This window comes from Euprymna scolopes, chromosome 12, assembly GCF_053919585.1.
Source record: "Euprymna scolopes isolate OS-2025 chromosome 12, ASM5391958v1, whole genome shotgun sequence".
In the NCBI taxonomy this organism is placed as follows: Eukaryota; Metazoa; Mollusca; class Cephalopoda; order Sepiida; family Sepiolidae; genus Euprymna; species Euprymna scolopes.
Genome location: NC_136493.1, coordinates 115,756,023 through 115,776,930, shown reverse-complemented (window position 1 = coordinate 115,776,930; position 20,908 = coordinate 115,756,023). Strand labels below are relative to the sequence as shown.

Below are 20,908 nucleotides of genomic sequence, written 5' to 3'. Positions count from 1 at the left end.
TATATATATGTCTATATATGTATATATATATATGTGTGTATATATATATATATAAGTCTCGCTTACAATAAAATATGTACAATGATGTCATCATATAACAACATGGAGAGCAGGTTCACTATTTTATATTAATTTGTGTAAGAAAATAAAGTTGTTTCAAAAATAAATAAAAAAGCACAGTATTAATACATTATTAAAATACAAGGATGGAGTTACGTCTTAAGGGGTTGAAACGAATAAAGAACAATGTATGGTATAGGAAGGGTATAGGCAGCATTTGCGAAGTCAAAGTAGCTGACCATTTTCAAATTAGAAAGAATTTTTTTTTCCGTTTTCTTCAGCGACGGATTTTAATTGCAGACATTCAAGACATCGAAAAAGGAAAAAAAACTGATTATTTTTAGAACACATTTGTCAAAGAAGTAAAAAAAAGATGTAAAACTTCAAAATGAATAAAAATGATGAGAATTTAAGTCAGGAAGAATTCAAACGTTCAATACACAACATATTTTCGATGTTTAGAACAATTGTATTTCAGAATAATAACGATGAATCTGAAAATAAGAGTCGTAATCATCTATAAAAATAATACAGAAGATGTATGTTTCCGTATCACCCTTCGTTTTAATATTTAGCCGATAAACTTTTAAACTACTGGTCATATTACACTGAAATTAACAAAACATAGTAATTTTACACCATTGATCGTTTATAACGGGTAAAATATGCGTATAGATAAGGCGTGGAGAAGACAGTTTGAATGTAAAATGTTCATTTCAACTTGCCGTCATTTCTATTAGTTTGTGCTTGCGTAAACTAATCGTAGATAAAAGTGGTTTTGTTTTATATCTTTATTGTCTATTGGTTAGCCCAAGCAGTAACGAACGCAGCCGGAGAGCAAAATGCTTTGATTTCGATTATACCTGATGACAGAAGCCATTTTTTAAATCAATACTGTACACACATACACACACACACACACACACACACACATATATATATATATATATATATATATATATATATAGTAAGTTATAAAAAATATATATGCCATTCATTTAAGCTACACAGAATATTCCGTGTTGCATCCACGCAAGGATACGTCTAGCGTGGATGAAACGCGGAATATTCTGCGTAGCTTAATTGCTATATATATTTTATAACTTACTACCATGTTTTACTTATTTTTAGGACTGTTGACGTAAATACTTAAAGTTTATGCATAAAATAATACTTTCGTATAATAATCTATGTGATTAAATGAAGTTGTCATCTATATATATATATATATATATATATATATATATATATATATATATATACATATATATATATGTGTGTGTGTGTGTGTGTATATATATATACAACAAACTGCGGTTTGTAGTGGGAGCCACTTCCGTCCGACGGGCACAGAATGAATGTTACGTATCGAAGTACTGACGTATCTAATCACGTTTTTTTTTGTTTGTTTTTATTTTTGTACAATGATGTGTTCCGATGGGAAATTGAAAATTAAGTTAAGAAAGTTTATAAAAAGAATAATGTAGGGTAACTGAAATTTTGGGCAAAAGCGAAACTCCTCATATTTCGATAATTTAATTTGGGCTATTATTTCGCCATAATAAAAAAAATGCACAAATAAGTTGTAGGTAACTGTTTCAAAGTAGTTTATCTCATGTATCTTGCTTTGACAGAGATCAGAATAGACTTCGTAGCTTAGTGGGGAATGCCCTTTTCTTCTCCCTGCAACCTCTTTCCACAAAAGAGACGTTGCGAGCCTTTCTCTGTTTTTTCGTTATTTTTATGCTAAATGCTTCTTTGAGTCCCAATCTATAGTACCCCTCGTACAAACATCTACGAGAAATACTTGTTTGGCAGAAAACACTATCAATAATTTCCCTCATTCTTTATCTGTGCCTAAACGTAGATTCCATGAACAAAGCTTCTTTCTTAGAACTGCACACCTGTGGAACTCTCTTTCGGTTACCGGCTTTCAGGCTGACTACAATATGGCCGTCTTCAAGTCTAAAGTGAACAGGTGCTTTATGAGCAGTTCCCCTTAAGTAATCCAATTTTAACAAATTTACATTTCTAACGATTATTATGATATTGTCCTTTTGACCACTGTACACTATTTAACTCTTATCCTCGAGTGGATCTGGGCCTTGATAAGTGGTGATTTCCTTGTAAAAAATAATAAATCAATGTTTTTTTTTGTTTATTTTTTGCATAAAGATGGAAGAAAACCCGCATTGGGGTACATATTTTCAAGGAAATTTGTAGTGTAGGTATAAGTGTTTGCAAAATCGTTCATTAAATGTTAACAAATTCTATAGGCATGAATAAAAAAAAATAAACGGAAATGTTTGTTAGGCAACTTCATAAATGTAGTTTATTTAGTTCAGTAAAGATCCATTTTTTGACGGCATAACAATAAAACAGGATTCAACAATTTACTCCAAATATTTCGTTTCGGCATAAAAAGAAATGAAAAAAAACGCAGTTTCATGGAAATATATAGTGTAAGTAGAAGCAGTAGCAAAAAATAAGTTTGTTTTATTTGGGTGCGTAAACTTCCGCAATGTTTATGGGCATAATAGAATAAATAAACAGAAATGTTAGGGAGGCAACCTCATCAATTTAGTTAATATCGTTCGTAAAGTTTTTGGATTATCTTGTAGGAATAATAATAATAATAATAATAATAATAATAATAATAATAATAATAATAATAATAAAGAAATATGTAGGGCAAGTAAAATATAAAATAAACGAGAATGTTTGAGAGGCAACCTCATCAATGTATTTGATTTCGTTTAGTAAACAACCGTTTTTTACAGCATAAAAAGGGAACGCACCAATCTACTCTTATGTAAAAATAGGTATCTTAGCGACGCCATATTTTAATGGTAAATTAGCATGCGTTTATGATGCGAATACTGTTTATCTAGAATATGAGAATGGTCAGAGCGCAACCAATCGGAATGCTCGGAATAAGATAGGGAGACGTTAATGTTTACAGGTCGTAAATAAGTAAGATTATGCTATGTATGTAATAGTCAGTTACGGTGGGTGTAAGCACAATATTTGTGTTAAGTGTAAAATTGAAACCGGTTACAAATACTAGCAGTTGAAGGTGTAATTACCTAGAGTGAAAAATAGGAACCCCTTCATTTAAAAATGTTGCGATTGTAATAATGTTGCCTGTCAAATGAAATGTAGCATTTTATTATTACGATTGAATGTGTGAGAACTGGTGGTCGAAAGCTACATAAGGTAGTAGCTATCAGGGTAGATGTATTGAATTTGTATGTGGCATTTGTTGTTGCAAACCTACGCTTTTTTAGTCTAGTGAGATTTCTGCAGTTTTTATATATGTACACACACATTGAATCTTAAAATAATCTCTTGATTAGAATGTATGAGATAGCGGGTGTATTTCTGTGCATCTGGAAAAAAGCCTCATCCCGGGTTTAATTAAATGATAAGAAAATTTCAAAATGTAGATTAAATGGACACATCTAAACGAATGACGTCACATGAGAAACGTCTTCTCGGAAACAACTTCATCATTAGTTAGAAAGAGGATTAGATAATATCCAAATAGGTTATCGCTTATTCATGATTTGCTTAAGGTACTGAAAGTAATATATATATATATATATATATATATATATATATATATATATATATATATATATATATTAAAAGGCTTCCTTTGAATATTGACAGACTATGGATACCCATGGTACGGGCACGTAAAATCTTTGTGGCAAGAGTTGCGCAATCTCAACTACCCCTCTCTTGATTCGACATTGTTAAATACCAGTGGCAAATGGAGGTTCAGAACGACTGAAGCACATACAGCGCCTAGAATTCCCAAATGGTCACCCATGTGGTACTAGCCAGGCTCAACGTTACTTAACTTCGGTGATCTGACGGGAAACGGTGTGTCAGGGTGATTATGCCGTGTGTATACACACACACACACGCATATATATATATATATATATATATATATATATATATATATATATATATATATATATATAAGAACAAATAGTTAATAAAACATGTTAAAAACACTTTGAAAAATAGTTAAAAACATATTTAATCTGAAAAGGAGACACTTGATAAGTGGATAGTCCTTAATACGCGGAGTTTCGAAGAAATACTTTCCTTCTCATCAGAGGGTAGGAATTAGCAAAATGCGGGATCGGATTTTGCATACAAAAGTATTTGATGAAACTACAAGTAAGTCAAAAATCTTACTGGATAACAAAATGTGAAGCAGAGGGAATATGGTGAAGAAAAAGGTGATTACACGTGAATGGATAGTCTGGTGAAAGGTAAAGTATCCAATGACGGTAAAATCCAAAAATGTAAATCCCAGAAAGTTAATTAAATTTCATTCGCATAAGTAAAATCCAAGGAAATCGCGTAATTGGTCCAAAATAATCCAAAAGGCCGAAATCCTGAAATAATTCACAAATATGTACAAGGAAAAGGGGGGAATTCCAATATTATTAATAAAAGAAAAATAAGATATGCGTTTAACACGGCTTCCAAGACAAAGTGTAATTAACAAAAATCAGTGAAGAAAAAAAGAAAAAAGATTAAATGGTGATAGAATTAAATATAAAATAGAAATGCAAATGTAAAAATAACCCAGACAAGATGACGTAAAAAGGCGCGAAAAATATAGGGCAAAAAAAGAGGTCAACTGAAATGTACAGGCTATAACTTAATAAAATGTCAGCAAGAGTTATTAAAAAAAAATTAAATGAAAAAAATATAAAAACAAATAATAAATAAAATAAATAAAAAAAACTAATAAATAAAAACTAAAATAAAAATAAATTTAAGGAGGAGGATGGCTGGTATCTGCAAATTCAGGATAAAGTAAGTATGTAAGAAAATGCATATAGTTAAATATAAGTAAATATACATACAGATTATGAATGTGTAGGTAGATTGATATATTTGATAGATAGGAATATTTAAAGACTAAAACGGAAATTGCAGATAAAAATAATCGGCCAAGCAAAGAAGAAATAAAGAATTAAAATCAATGATTATTAGTTATAAAGTATTAAGAAAGTTTGTAGAAAAAACTATAATGTTAAGGAATAATTATATATATATCTGAAAGGCTAAAGCAATAGTTATGTAATTTCAAAATTACCATAATTAAATTTGGACTTATGTTTACAGAAAGAGATCAGTTCGTTTTTAGAATTTATTATATTGTCATTTTAAGGGGAAGTAATTATAGTTGTAGCTTCGGTTGTGCAGAGGCGACATGACTTAGAGCCTGGAGTATAAGACTGAACTTTTTATGATAGTCCATTTGATTGAGAAGGGGGTAATATTAGAATGTTTTAACTAAAGTGGTTAGAGAAGTTCCTTGGTTATTATTAAAATTGTGGTTGTTAAAAGAAGAAATGTGGTTTGATATTCTTTTCTTAATAAATGTTGAAGTAGCGCCGATATTTGTATGTACTTTATTAAAAGCCCGAGGTCTCATAATAATATTAATTTGCTTATTTGTATTAGTTAAATATTTTGAATTTTGTTCATAGTGTTCAACAAAGGGTGGGACAATGATAGTACGACGACTGTTTTGGAGGGGATAATGAGTGTTGTTAGTGTTAGGCTGGCTGTTAGGAGAAATATTATTATTCTCATTATTATGATTATTATTATTATTATTATTATTATTATTATTATTATTGCTTGTTGTATGATTGTAGATGGATGGGCTGCTCGAGTGGTATATTGGATTAGTAACTATATTGGATGGAGGATGGGAAGAAGGATAACTTGAAGACGAAATATGAGTGTCTGTTATGGGAGGATTGCCTGGGAGCTCAGTAACAAGCTCTATCTCCTATCTGGTTTTATCGAGCTTTTATATCTGGTTGAGATTACTTTATAAATATTAATTCTTTAATATTTATAATATACTTTAGTTTTACCATCTTGGATCATTTTGGTAAATTTAATTGTATTTTATATATATATATATATATATATATATATATATATATGTGTGTGTGTGTGTGTGTGTGTGTGTGTGTGTGTGTTACACTTGACTTTGCGGACACGTGTGTTTAATTGGATCATCTGCCTTGTGTAAAACGCTTTTATTGATTACATATGTTGATGAATTTGAGGGCGGCTTAGTTGGCAACACTCATCTCGCTTGAGTTGCGATGACATTAACTTTGGCGTTTCGCCGGATGTTTCTATGATCTGAGACTGCCTTTCCAAATGCCAGGCAATCTCGGGCAGTTTGAAAATTTTCTTCGGCGTATCTATGTGAATCAAGTTTGAAAGCTACGTAAATTGTTGGGGCCAGAAAACGTCCACCGATGCTGGCTCAATTGAACCCATTAACTTGCCCCCTGTAACGAGTTTCCCATGGGATGATTATTTTATAATGAAGCAAGACATTGCAAGGTATGCGTTGTTAAACTCAAGTTGCAGCAGCCATTTAAAATGACAGGAAACTGTTCTAGAGTAAGAAAATAAACAATAGTGTTATTAAATATTTTGACTTCTTAGACTAGTTGTTTTATTAAAGTATTGGAATTACTGGAGTACCCTATCATTTCGCTTATTATAAGTACGAACTATGAATATTAGATAGAATGACTCGTAGCAAAGTCTCTATCTATGACTCTGTATAGTTTGAGGAAGGCTTTGCTCGGCGTTGCTATGAAATTTGAAATGTGTGCATGGATATACAGAAATATGTACAGTAGAACACAGGGATACGGTGACTCTCGGATAGATTTTTTCAGGTTTCAATGTGGAACATGATGTTTCTCTGGTAGTATTTCCCCCTACTTAAAGTGATATTTATAATGTTACTTAATTATATACATGTGTATTTATATTGTTCTGTATTTATTATTCATTTTTAATATGTACTGAATGAACTTTTGTTTAAGGCCCGCCATACGGCAATTTTAACTTACAATCCCAACCCTGAAACTGATTAATCCCTTATACCGGGGTTCTACTCTATATACGTTTGCTGGAAAAATAATATCTCTCTACTTCTATGTAAGAAATAACATAGAAAAATATTATGTCGATTTTTTTGTTGTTGATTTTTCAGCGATAAATAAATATTCGGTATTAGCGTCTCCTTCCTAGGAGATGAAGGAAGAAGAAATGTCGCCCATATTCTTTTGGGCGTAAGCAAGTAAATATATGTATAGATATTATTTATTTTTTATTTTACTTTTTTAAAACAGTACTATACATACACATGTTTCGCTGCTCCACAGCTCATCAGCTACAGCCAAGGAACGCTGATGAGCTGGACAGTAGCGAAACGTACGTACAGTACTGTTTAAAAATACAATAAAAATAAATAATATATAGAGAAAAATAGTCATATAATAATAGTTACAATAATAATAGTTACAATAATAATAGTTACAATAATAATAGTTTTTAAAAAATTGAAGATATAATTGGCGACATTAGAATCGGAGTAACGGCTGGGAAGATACAACGGATAAAAATAATGAAAACGGATGAAATATTAAGGAAACGCCTAGAGTACAAAAATTTATATATATATATTAATCGCGAGCGCTAGCCAGGCATATAAAAACTACTAAAGAGATAAAACACAAAAAAAACACCACTTCGAAACTATAATTACATAATTGTAAGTTAGGCCCCGTTTCTCTCCTCGCCATAAACTGGTGCCGCACCAAATTAAACAAAGTTCAAGGAGGATAGAAAGACCGAGGAGAGAAAGCACTAAGCAGACTTCTGTATGATGAGGGCGAGGAGGACTGGGACCTTGAAAAGGCTTATCCCAGTGAAGACCAATCTTCACTATCAATGAGAAATCAATAGCAGGTGACTGTTGCGATAACGCAAATCAATTTACCAAGATTGTCGAAAGAGATGGGGAGTACTGGAAATCTGGGGAGACTTGTTGTCATTTAAACGCCAGGGAACACCACGAAGACAATTTTCAAAGAGAATTATTGCTTGTGTGAAAGCTACTAGTGAATAATAATAATAATAATAATAATAATAATAGACAGTAAGTATGATGTTTAAAGAAAAAAAGACTGAGAAAGAAAAAGAACCAATGAAACCTAGATAGGAATTGAAGCAAGAAACCCAGATCTTCAACTAAAGAAAGAAGCCAAAGCGATAAACAAGATGAAAACAACTAAAAGAGGTTGGAAAAGTAGCAATACAACCAGCGAGGAGAGGTTAAAAAAGAAACAGGAGGAAACGAAGGAAAAAAATAGCAAAAACAGACGATACCGATACAAATCGAAACAGTGCAAGCAAAACGAAAATAGAATAACCGGACCCAACGGAAACTAAACGCTACGGGATCCAGATATGAGAAGAACAAAAGGAACACAATAGAAAACAAAATGGTTCAAAGAAATGAAAGAAGAGTCACAGACAAATCCAAGATGGAAGAAAGAATGGAATCAGCATGGAAACCCTCAAGATCACCCTACGAAAAGTGACCAACTGAAGAGCATCAGGTCATGACGGAATACATGCCTGCTGGTTAAAGAAATTCACGACACTACTTGAAAAGCTAGTTCAGCAACTGAAAAGATGCATCCACGAAACACATGTACCAGAATGGATGATCAAAAAGACATAAAAAGGGAGCATCGCCAGCAACTACAGACCTATAACCTGTATACCTATAATGTGGAAATACTTACTGCATAACTGAGAGAACAAATTTATCAGTCGTTTAATGACCGCGGACTACTCCCAGAGAAAAATAAAGGATGCGAAGAAGGAAAAAGAGGAACACATGACCTATTATACATAGACCAAAAATTCTGAAGGAGGCCAAAAGTAGAAAAAAAGAAATTAGCCATGGCATGAATAGACTATAGGAAAGTATATGATAGAATATCACAAGCATGGATAATAGAATGCCTGAGAATGTGCAAAATACCAGGTAATATGATTCACCTGATAGAAAATGCAATGAAAAAATGGAGACTTGAACTGATAGCTGATATACAATACTTAACTGAAATCAACATACAAAGAGGAATCTTCCAAGATGATTTCCTACACTCATTTCTGTTCATTATAGACATAATGCCCCTGAAGAACATTCTAAGTAAATGCCAAGCAGAGTATAAGTTCACTAACACGAAAGAAAGAATGAACCACCTAATGTACATGGATGACCTGAAACTGTTTGCAAAAACAAGGCAGCTCTAGAAACACTAATAAACACGACCAGAATCTTTAGCCAGAATATCCAAATGGAATTCGGCATGGAAAAGTGCGCACTACTCACAACGAGGAGGCGAAAACTAGAAGTAACAGAATTGATAGTACTACCCAATCAAACAGAAATGACGACACTAGAGGAAAATGATAGCAACAAATAGCTGGAAGTGCTAAAAGCAGACGTCATCGAAACAACGGAAATGAAAGCTAAAGTTGGAAAGGAATACCTCAGAAGAACAAGAAAACTCCTCGAAATCAAACTAAATTGTCGAAACCTATTAAAGGAATAAACACGTGGGTAGTGCCAATGATAAGATATTCTGGACCTTTTATAAACAGGACCAAATAAGAACTAAGGAATCTCGACCAGAAGACTAGGAAACTAATTACGATGCAGAATGCACTACACCCAAAAGGTGACACTGACCGACTATATGTGAAAAGGAAAGATGAAGGGACTGCTCTCTATAGAAGATTATGTCAATAACACGAAAAAAGAATTAGCAAAATACATAATGCAGAGCACCGAAAGAATGATCAAGAGACACTGAAGAAACAAACAAGATACACAAAGAGAAAAAAGAATAATACGAGGAAAGAAAAATGGGAAGTGAAACAGCTACAGGACGATTCATAAAGATTACAAATAAGACGAACACAAACACGTGGAAATGGCTACAAAAAAGGAAAACTTAACAGGGAAATTGAATCACTAAAAACAACAGCGTAAGATAATGCAATTAGACCCAACCATATACAAGAAAACCGCAAATGCAGGCTCAGCGAACAAATAGACGAAACAATAAACCACATAATAAGTGAATACAGTAAACTAACCCAGAAAGAATATAAAAATAGACACGATCAAGTGGGGAAGGCGGTGCATTGGCAATTATGCAAACAATTGAATTTTGAACTCACACAAATGGTACAAACACAAACCGGCAGCAGGAAAGGAAAATGAAAGTCACAAGATCCTATAGGTCCTGGATATACAGACGGAGGAACACATCCAAACAAGGAGGCCCCATGTCATAATAGTTAACAAGAAGGAAAAGGCCTGTCAAATTGTAGATTTTGCCGTGCCATATTTGAAACAAAACTTAACTAAGATAACTCTCAGACTTATACACTAAAGTACTGTAAATTTTAAAGAACATCTGTTCAGTCGTTTTGGAATCTATAAGGAACAAGCTCACACACAGAGACCAATCTATATATCTATAAAAGTGAACGTGTCTGTGTCTCTGTGTGTGTTTCTGTCTGTCTGTATGTGTGTCTGTGTATGCATGTATGTTTGCATGTCTGCCTAAAACTTTCGACAGAGGAGACAGATTTTTACAAGATCAGTATCGCTTTGAAGTTTGATCTTTCAGACGAAAATTATTGAAAGATTGGCTAAAAATATTAATTTCTTCACCCTAAACTGGGCACTATTCTACAGTTGGGGGCGCTTTTTCGCTGATATTTTTGAAAATCATCCTCTCCTTTCGAATAATTAGCCTTAATTTAAACATAAATCACTACCGGTTTGGCGGTGGTCGTAACAGCAAAGACGTTAGGTTTTTCCCCCGTTCTTTTCTTCCTTCGCGGTACGGGTTCGAGCCTGCCTCCCTACTTCCACTTTTTTTTGCTCAACACACACATCCAAACATCCGGGCAACGCCGGGCTGAAAATATATATAGAAATGAACATGTATGTGTATCTGTCTGTCTGTGTGTGTACATTTACCTACGCAATAACTCTGTCAATCAATTTTCAGTCTACAGACTCGAAATTTGATATGCAGGATACTGAGATTTGGCAAAATCGATGTGATAGGTTTTCGGACAGAAATTTGGCGATAAAGGGGTCAAAGTTCAACGATTTGAGAACTCTACTAAACTTCTCCGAAAATGTTGGGTCTAAACACTTGAAATTTTAGATATAGATTCCTTGGACATGGATCTAACTTAATAACTTGATTTGAGCCCAAAACAATAATAGTTAAAGGACAAAATATGGGTCAAATTTTAAAAAAATTGACCGCTTCTCTTTTTTCTCAACATACACCTCCAAACACCCGTGCACCGCCGGGCTAAAATGCTAGTACATATATATATATATATATATATATATATATATATATATATATATATATATATATATATATATATATATATATTAGGAAATAATTATCCTATTGACATGCATTTAAAAGACAATACTTAAATATAATAGAAATATAGATTCATCGATAAATACGACACGCAGAGGCAATTCCATCGACCATTGTAGATACTTAGATTTAATAGGGAAGCATGCTGTTCGGCAATTGGCTCCGCCAGTCGCACACTAATTAAGTGCGTGTTACTAAGTTACTATTGCTATTAGTTGTTCTGCGTGTTAAACGACGTCGCCTACAAGTTCTGGTTTAGAGACCGGGCGACGAGCCAAGTAACTGTCCGGACAGATTTCGACCAGGACCTGTCATGTCGGCTCAATGCCAATAATGATGGAACATTCTTTCCTCCAGCATCTTCCCTGTCCGTCGTAATATCCTGTAAGACAGTAAACGAACTGCGAACTCGCCGTGAATTTCAAATGCTGGTCACCCTGTCTCTGACATTATTGGCCTTTTCTCGTCAGCTCTTTTCACCACCCATAGTAGTCACTAGCCGGAATACCTGATCACAGATGGGTCCTGTATATGACCTTAAACTATATCCAGTGGTGAGGCCCCCGCTTGCGGCTTTAGGGAGTTTGAAGCCACCGTTTAATTACGATTCCTCCCAGGTCCACTCTGACTAGGAATGGTAGTACCTGTTAGGGTCCCAACTATGAGGTAAATAGAAACCAACTTGAAAACAACAAATATATTTTATTAAAAAAAATTTCTTCAAAATCTTTGGATTCGGCATTAAATAACTCGAAAAGAGTTGATATGTCGTAAAACAACCAACCAACCAACCAACCAACCTGATCTCGGGAAGGGTTTTTTTTTCAATGAAGATAAACATATAGACGCTTTGGATAGTGGGAAAATGTAAGTACTCACAGCAATAAACACATCTATATTATGAGAAAACTCTTTGGACCGTCCGACTGCACTTCCTTGCAACTTGTCTATCCAAACATTGTTGTCATTTAAACAAGATTATCTATTTTATATTTTATAAAAAGTGGGAATATGTGTGTGAGGATATTTCTCAACCTATATACTCAACTAATGGAAATTCAGTTTCAGACATGTAAAAACTTTTTTAATCCGTTTTCATTCGGAAAAAGGTGCTGCTAAATAGTTTTCATTTTTACAAATTGTTACATAGGAGACCACCGGGTTTTTGTTTTAATCCGTTTTAAACTATTTTACCACTTCGCATGGTCGGGCATGAAATATGGCATTTTTTTATGTTAAGTATGATTTGGTTTGAAAATACTCTTTAGAAGTCATGCCAAGCTGGTGTAATGGTTAGCGTACTTGACTAACTGACTTGGGTATTATTTTTTTCATCTCAGCTCGAATATTTTTTTCTTACAAGAAGTGAATGGTTTAGAAAAAAAATTAATACTCGCATGCATATGTCTTATTCCATATTGTTTCCTTCATTTATTTTAAAGGAATTTAACGTTACGTTTAATTGATTGAGATTGTCGGACTGACTTCTTCATCTTGGTTGTTATTGTCACAACGTTTCGGCCGTTTTGTCCTCCGGCCTTCGTCAGGTGTTTTGTAGCAAAACGGCCGAAACGTTGTGACAATAACAACCAAGATGAGGAAGTCAGCCCGACAATCTCAATCAATGAAAACACCTCATCTCAAAAAATACAGACAATTATTACGTTTAATACCTACGGTATTTCTATTTATAACCAATGAAAATTCTGCATTAATTATAATATAATATTTATGCGTATTTTACGACCGGGCAACGCCTGGCAGCCTGCAAGTATATCTATAAAAGTTAGCAGATGTGTGTGTGCGAGGAAAACCCTCAATTTAATTACTCAAGGAAATTTCGATCTAAGGACTTGAAATTTGATATATAGACTATTCAGACATGAAAACTTATTCAATCGGTTTTTATCGCGTAAAAGGGGCTACTAAAAGGGGTCAAAGTTTAAAAAAATTGTACTTGGAGGGGTCATCAGGTTTTATCGTATGTTTCCCGAATGCTCATACGTGAATCGTTCACATGGCAGATTCCTTATGTTAAGAAAAAGTAGGGTTGAAAAAAAGTTTTAATCGTGTCAAGCTGGCCTAATGGTTGTCGTACTTAGCTCAATGTCTTAAGGTATTTGTTTAGATCTCAGCTCAAGTATTTTTTTATTTACAAGAAATAAACTGTTTAGAAAAGGCATAATATTTGCATGCATTTGTGTCTCGGTTTTTGTATGAATTAAAATATAATATTTATGTGTATTTTACGACTGGGCAACGCCAGGCGGCCTGCTAGTATTTAATAAAAGTTGCACTCCTTTTCATAGTCCAAGCATATTGAGTACAAGTAAACTTCAGCGTTTGTTTAACTTGTAGACATCGTTCCAATCATGAAACTATGCTTTGTTATGTTTTGGTTTCGATACTAGCTAATGACACGCAAATCATATTTGTTTTTTTACATTTGAAATCATTAAACGACATTGGGTACAATGTAATATGAGATAATTGACTCTTTCATAATAAATAGGAAATCTGCTTGAACTAAAATATCAAGTTTAAACTTATTTTATGACCGGGCAACGCCCCTGCTAGTATTCTTATAAAATGTTATTTAAATAATAAATATTTGTAAAGATGAGTTTGCCTACCTTATGAAAGTAATTGTCAAAAACAGACAAAATAATTATAAATGCAAAAAAAAGGGAAAATACGTTTCGACGAGATTCGAAATGGGGAACGCGCTTTAGCAAGCTTTGGACTTATCAATTTTTTAGTCCGAGCAAGCGGCTCTATAAGTCAGTCCGTCGGTCTGTCGGTCTGTCCGTAACACTTTAGTGCTTGGCCTTTTTGGTTAAGATCAAAGGTATGTTGTTAATAGATGCTGTTCTTAGCTTTTTAAGCTTTTCTTGGCCTTTTGGCCAACATCAAAGTGTAGTATCTGATCCAGCAGATACTGCAAGCAAAGACCATATGTGGGGGCAGCCCCACATATAAGACCTTAGTCAATGTAGGGGCAACCCTACATACCAATTGTCAGTATCCAGCTCCCCTACTCCCCGGGGAGTTGATCCCCATTTCCCCTTAACTCCTCACATTAAAAATCGGCCATGAGCCTAATTTGCTCGGTGGGGGAGCAAATAAATACCCTTTTCTTGGCCTTTTGGCCGAGATCAGAGTGTAGTATCTGTTCTTACTACATGCTGTATTTATTGTGATATAAAGTGCGTGATCACTTTCTGTATTAATTTAATGTAAAATGATCACCCACTTTAGAACCAGTCAGTCTCAAAGTCATTCAAGTCATTCTCCAGACCATTCAAGTTGTTTTTGAAGGATTACAGTTATTTTTTTAGCATTCAAGTCATTCTTAAAGTCATTAATGTCATTCTAAATCATTTACTGTTTATTTATTTAAGTCATTTCAGCCCATTTTTCGGTTATATTAGTTTATCTTTAAGAATTTCATGTCAATCCTATATTCACGCATTCATTCATTACACGATAGCACGCGACTAATGGCTATCGGCCTTGTTTTCTACGGCGTCAATAATATTAATAAATCCTTCAATATTTACACTGAATTGAAAACGACCACGTTGTCGTCACCTCATATACGTTCCGTTTAGTTTAAGGTAAAAAAAGTAGACGAGAAAAACTTGCTTGTTGTTGTAGTAAATGTAGTGAATGTTTTAGAGGGAAGAGCTCAGAAATGGAGGCTCAGTCGAACAATTGCCACGAAAATAACGTTAGAGTAGAGAAAACTAGCAATATCTCTTCTGTGAGAAACGGGGCACCACGCACAAGATTTCGCGATCGGTTTTGTAATCTATCAAAGCTGAAACTGGTGTTTTAGACAGAACTTCTCCATAGTGTGTAAGGCAGAAGTATTTTTTATGAAATATTCCGTGAAATTTCAAAATAATCGGATTCAAAATATTATCACTATAGACAAAACTACATTAAAATATGTCTTCCGTTGATAAAGTTACGGACGTAGAAACGCGTGTAATGGTCAATAATCAAACCCACATAATTAACTCTTAAATTCATCTAAATTTAGCTGTAATGTAAAGAATGTATTTAATTGTTGCACAGTGTAACATTAGTTTTTATCTGCTTCCATCAAGGTTTTATATAACCGTAGGGTTGAATCGGAAATTCCTTTGAGGACAAGACAAATATGAATCACGTTTCTAAACGGTTTTCAAATACTTTAAACATTGCGCCGCAATAACCCGTGGTGCACTAGTTGGAATACTTTGAAAATTTCAGTTGAAACAGTTACCTCCTTCTGAAAGTTGAAGGTTCAATCCTTAGTGTTGGCGACAGAACATACAATTGCGAGTTACTTAGGAATTCTGTCGTCATCGCTGACCGAATAAGAGCATATGAATGAAATAAAGGGTTCCGTATGAAATTCCTAGCAGATTCACTAGTTCGACAGAAAGATTTCCGAGTTCGATTATAGACACCTGAAGGATGTCGGAGGTTACATCGACCGAAACGTTGTTGAAATCTAATGCAAAATGAGAGCAATATTCCGACGAATCCAAATAATACGAAAGATGAATTATATGAAGATAAGTAGATGCAAATGATATTATTGCAGCTCTTTTGTTAAAACTGCAAAAGTATTCATCTAAGCTAGCAGGGGCGTAGTCCGGCCTTAAAGTACGCTTAAATATGATATTTTAATTCTTGCAGATTTCGCATATATTAGTATAGAGTTAATGTTCTATCGATTTTTATGTTAGGTTAGTGTAAAAATAATGTCATATATATATATATATATATATATATATATATATATTTATATATATATATACATACATATATATATATATACATACATATATATATACATATATAGATATATATGTGTGTGTGTTCAACATCACAAACGACATTATTTGTGCAGCAATTTAATGTATTATAATGTTACGATTTCAAAAATAAAATATATATATATATATATATATATATATATATATATATATATATATATGACTTGGGTGCATCGGCTTTACTCGAAACTGAAACATATATATATATATATTAGATAATTCACAGATTAAGATATCAAAAACATTTTCTGTCAGATATTACATTGAGGTAATACTTCAAGGACGATCCTAGCCAAAAGGGTAAACCTCTATATATGAAGCAATATATAAGTTTAATTACTAAAGTTAAATTATGTAGATTAAAATATATACACATATATTTAAGTTGAGAATTTATTGTTTGAAACAAGGAATTTCCACCCCACAGTAACTAAATATCTTTCATATATATACGGTGCCAGCATTCACGGACGTAGCCTTCCCCCTTCCTTCCTCATCCTTTTTACTTCGTCTTCCTATTCTTCCTCTTTCTTTTTCTCCTTAAACTAGCTTACTTTCCATTCTTCTCATCAGTAAAAAGATTCTCTCAAAATCCAAAAATCGGTCCATATAAGAAGCCCATACATGTGGATATTAGCCTGGAAAATTTTTTTATCGATTATTTACCAATCTAAGACTTGCTGAATTTTGGGATTCTCGCACTCAAAATTGGCATATATGATTCAACGTATACAGCTTTGGAAATTAACACACCCATATACGTATTTTCATTGTCGACGGAAATATATACAATGGAATTGAACATTGAATCACGATTAGCTGAAATGTCTCCGCACACCCAAGGACTTTGGATTTCTTCTAAACCCAAATATCAACGGATCTTTATATCGCCGAAGAGGACGACCATCCCATATGCACTTCGAAAACACGGTATGGGACAACCAAATATTCTGGATATATCGGATTAGTCGATCACATCTGATTTTCCCCTTGGAATCACAACTCGTCCGACCTGGCAGTAATATCGCGGAAACTATGGAACTCAAGCTGAGATTGGACTGCCCAGGTTGTATGATATCCTTTTTCTATGACTTTTAAGCACCATCTAAATAACTTTTAAATAACATTTTCAATATATGTGCTGACAAACAAAATACTGTTTATTCATAGCTGAATATTTTGCTAACTGTATTTCATTTCCTCTGATGATATGAGCCATTATTGAAAATCCATTGATTAAAGAAAATAAATATAATTTTTCTCCATATATAACTTGTTTGAAACAATAAATTCTCACCTTAAATATATTTGTATATATTTAAATCTACAGAATTTAACTTTAATAATTAAACTTATACATATATATATATGATGATTGCTGCATATGTATACATATGTGTGTGTGTTTTGTTGTTAATTCCAACCAAATCTAATTGTACATTTTCGATCTTATCAAGTTCTATTCAGATCTACGAATCGTTAAGTCTTACTCAGGAATCTGTACTGGATTTTCAACTGAATACTTTATTTTATCCACCGTACTTTGTTGTTTCTTTTATTGGTTAGACAATATGTTATTTTTCTTATTATCGCCTGACTGAACAAACTTTGGTTTGTAAACCAATGCTTTTAGCATTAAAATGCACGTGCTTGCTAACAAGACCAAATAAAGGGTTGCGTTTGATTCCACATAGTTTATAGTTTACTATTTTCACCTCAAATAGTGCGTGAAAGTCTACTAATTGGGATCATGTCTGCAAAGTGACTTTGGGAGGAAGTTAACAGCGAGATGGCTGTTACATTTATATGTTAATTTATGCGTGTGAGTGCAATCATGGAAGTAAGAAATATGGAGGGAATTCAAAGACTTAGCAGTTCGAAGAAAGAAACTATAAGGGAAGAAGGCTTTTGGAATCTATTGACCGCAAGAGTGAAGAGGTGGGATCTTGCTGCTTGTCTGTTAGTCAGAAACATGTGTATCGATTGGGGAACAAGGGTTGTGTGTTCATCACAGCACAGTCCATCAAAGTGAATACAAACAGGGCACATAGATGTAACATTGCGGAAATAGGGGAAGGTTGCCAAGTTTGTAAAGATGCACCCGATCAAGTCCAGGAGTTACATCGTTCGGAATATATTGAATGTAATGGGAAAAGCAAGAATTTCTGTTTGAAATATTAAAAAATATGAAGATATACGGAAAATATTACCGAAACAGGAAATAAATATATTGCTCACAGGGCAATGCGGATACGTAAGATTTCACTGTTACCAGCCTTGACGTTCCTACATAAAATAAAAATTAAGTGATAGTAAACGCATTAATAATACCATCTCATATATATATATATATATATATATATATATATATATATATATATTGAATTATGGAAAGGCGTAACTAACTTGATTTTATCTTCTTCAATAAATCACCGTCTCTATCTCTCCCTCCATATATATATATATATATATATATATATATATATAATATAATGTATATATATAAAATATATATACGTATTATATATATAATAAATATATATAATATATATGTATATATTGTTATATAATATATTATGTATATTATGTGTATATATATATATATATATATATATATATATATATATATATATATAATTTTTTTCCTTCTATTATCTGAGAGGATCTGCAGATAATTATAATTGTCCTATCAATTGAAAAAAACTGCAATCATTTAAGCATAAAAACGAAGTTTAAATAATAAACCATATTTAGCTCAAGTAAAGTATTGAGCACATTTTACCCTGTTTTTTACCAAATGTGCCTCCTTATATATATATATATATATATATATATATATATATATATATATATATATATATATACGTGAGGCTTATTGGTGTAAATATACACCCAAATCGGGATATATAAACAATATTTAAACAAATGATTCGTGCACCACCACCGAGAATCGAAATCAAAACGTTTAGACTATAATTCACTTTTACGTAAATGCCGGAGCTATAAAGACGTTTGTTGCAAGGTTAAAAATTAAAACATGAACCAATAGCTATTATGTTACACACACATACACACACATACACACACACGCATATATATATGTATGCATATATATATGTGTGTGTGTGTGTGTATATATATATATATATATATATATATATATATATATATATATATATATATTTATATTTATATTTATATTATAGTGTAAATGTGTAACGCCTTGACTGTCATTTGGGCGGTCAGGTTTCGATTCTAGCTTGAGGCAGTTGCCTGTCTAGCCCTACAGCTTTGTTGTGAAACAGCTAAACAATACTGTATGTGGGTTACTCTCTTTCTCTCTCTCCCTCTCTCTCTCTCTCTCTCTCTATATATATATATATATAGAGAGAGAGAGAGGGGGGGAGCGAGAGAGAGAAAGAGAGAGAGGGAGGAGAGATATAGATATGTATTCCTCAGTTTATATGAAAATGTATATTAAGCTACGGATTCCCTATAATATTGTCCAAATTGTTTTAAATCCCAAGCTCAATGAAATTATTTTCGTGGTTCAGAGTATAGATACTAGACAGTTAGATTAATGTTTTGTCTTGTAGATTTTCTAATCGTTTTAATCATATTTCTACATTCTTATTAACTTTCTATATGCTTTCATCAATATTTTTTGAAATCGTCTCTAAAGAGCAACTTAATAAAGAAAGATGTTTTACTACGGATTGCAAAACGTATGTTAAACAGTAAAGAAGATTAAAGCAAAGGCATTCACACAAATAAGAATCAAAAACTAATTATAACTGATTCCTTCTTTTAGTCATCGTGATGCAACCAAACACACACACATACATACATACATATATATATATATATATATATATATATATATATATATATATATATATAACAGCCTATCCTGCCTTGACAGAGTACAAAATAGACTTCGTGGCTTAGTGTGGGATGCCCTTTTCTCTACCCTGCAACCTCTCTCCCACAGAAGAGACTTTGCGAGCCTATCCTTGTTTTATCGTTATTTCCCTGGCAGGTGCTCGTCTGAACTCTAATCTTTGGCCCTCCCTCACCAATCTTTCACGAAAAACACTCGCATAGCTGAATCCACTGTCAAAAGTTTCCCCCACTCTTTATTTGTGCCTAAATCAAAACGCGGATTCCATGAACAAAGCTTCTTTCTTAGAACTGCACGCCTGTGGAACTCTGTTCCGTCTGCCTGCTTCCCACCGGACTACAACTTGGATGTCCTCAAGTCCAACGTTAACAAATTCCTAATGAACCGCCCCCTTAAGTAAACACTTCATCAAATCTCCACACTAACGTACTGTACTTGCAATAACCCTTATCCTTGAGTGGCTTCCGGGCCTTGAGAAGTGGTGATCACTGTGTAAAAAAATATATATATATATATATAATTTCTTTCTTTTTTTTATTACATAGGAGTAATCACTTATCAAGGTTCGTAGACAACCCGAGGATAAGGGCTATTGAGTGTGCAGTAATCAATGGGTTAATATCGTAGTAATCGTTAGTAATGGAAATTTGGTAGATTGGATTAAAGGGGCGGTTCATCAGGAATTTGTTTATGTTGGACTTAAACTAAATTGTAGTCAAGTGGGGAACGGGCAAACGTAAGAGAGTTTCACAGGCGTGCAGCTC

The 20,908-nt window shown here is 33.3% G+C and overlaps 1 protein-coding gene and 1 pseudogene across 1 annotated transcript in view; both read left to right on the top strand.

Moving 5' to 3' along the window:
• Window positions 1–20,908, top strand: part of LOC145291466 (neuronal acetylcholine receptor subunit alpha-10-like) — a 1,220,610-nt gene that overhangs the window by 238,395 nt on the left and 961,307 nt on the right. The gene's annotated exons all lie outside the window — the stretch shown is intronic.
• On the top strand, window positions 14,543–14,668 carry LOC145291751 (U2 spliceosomal RNA; annotated as a pseudogene).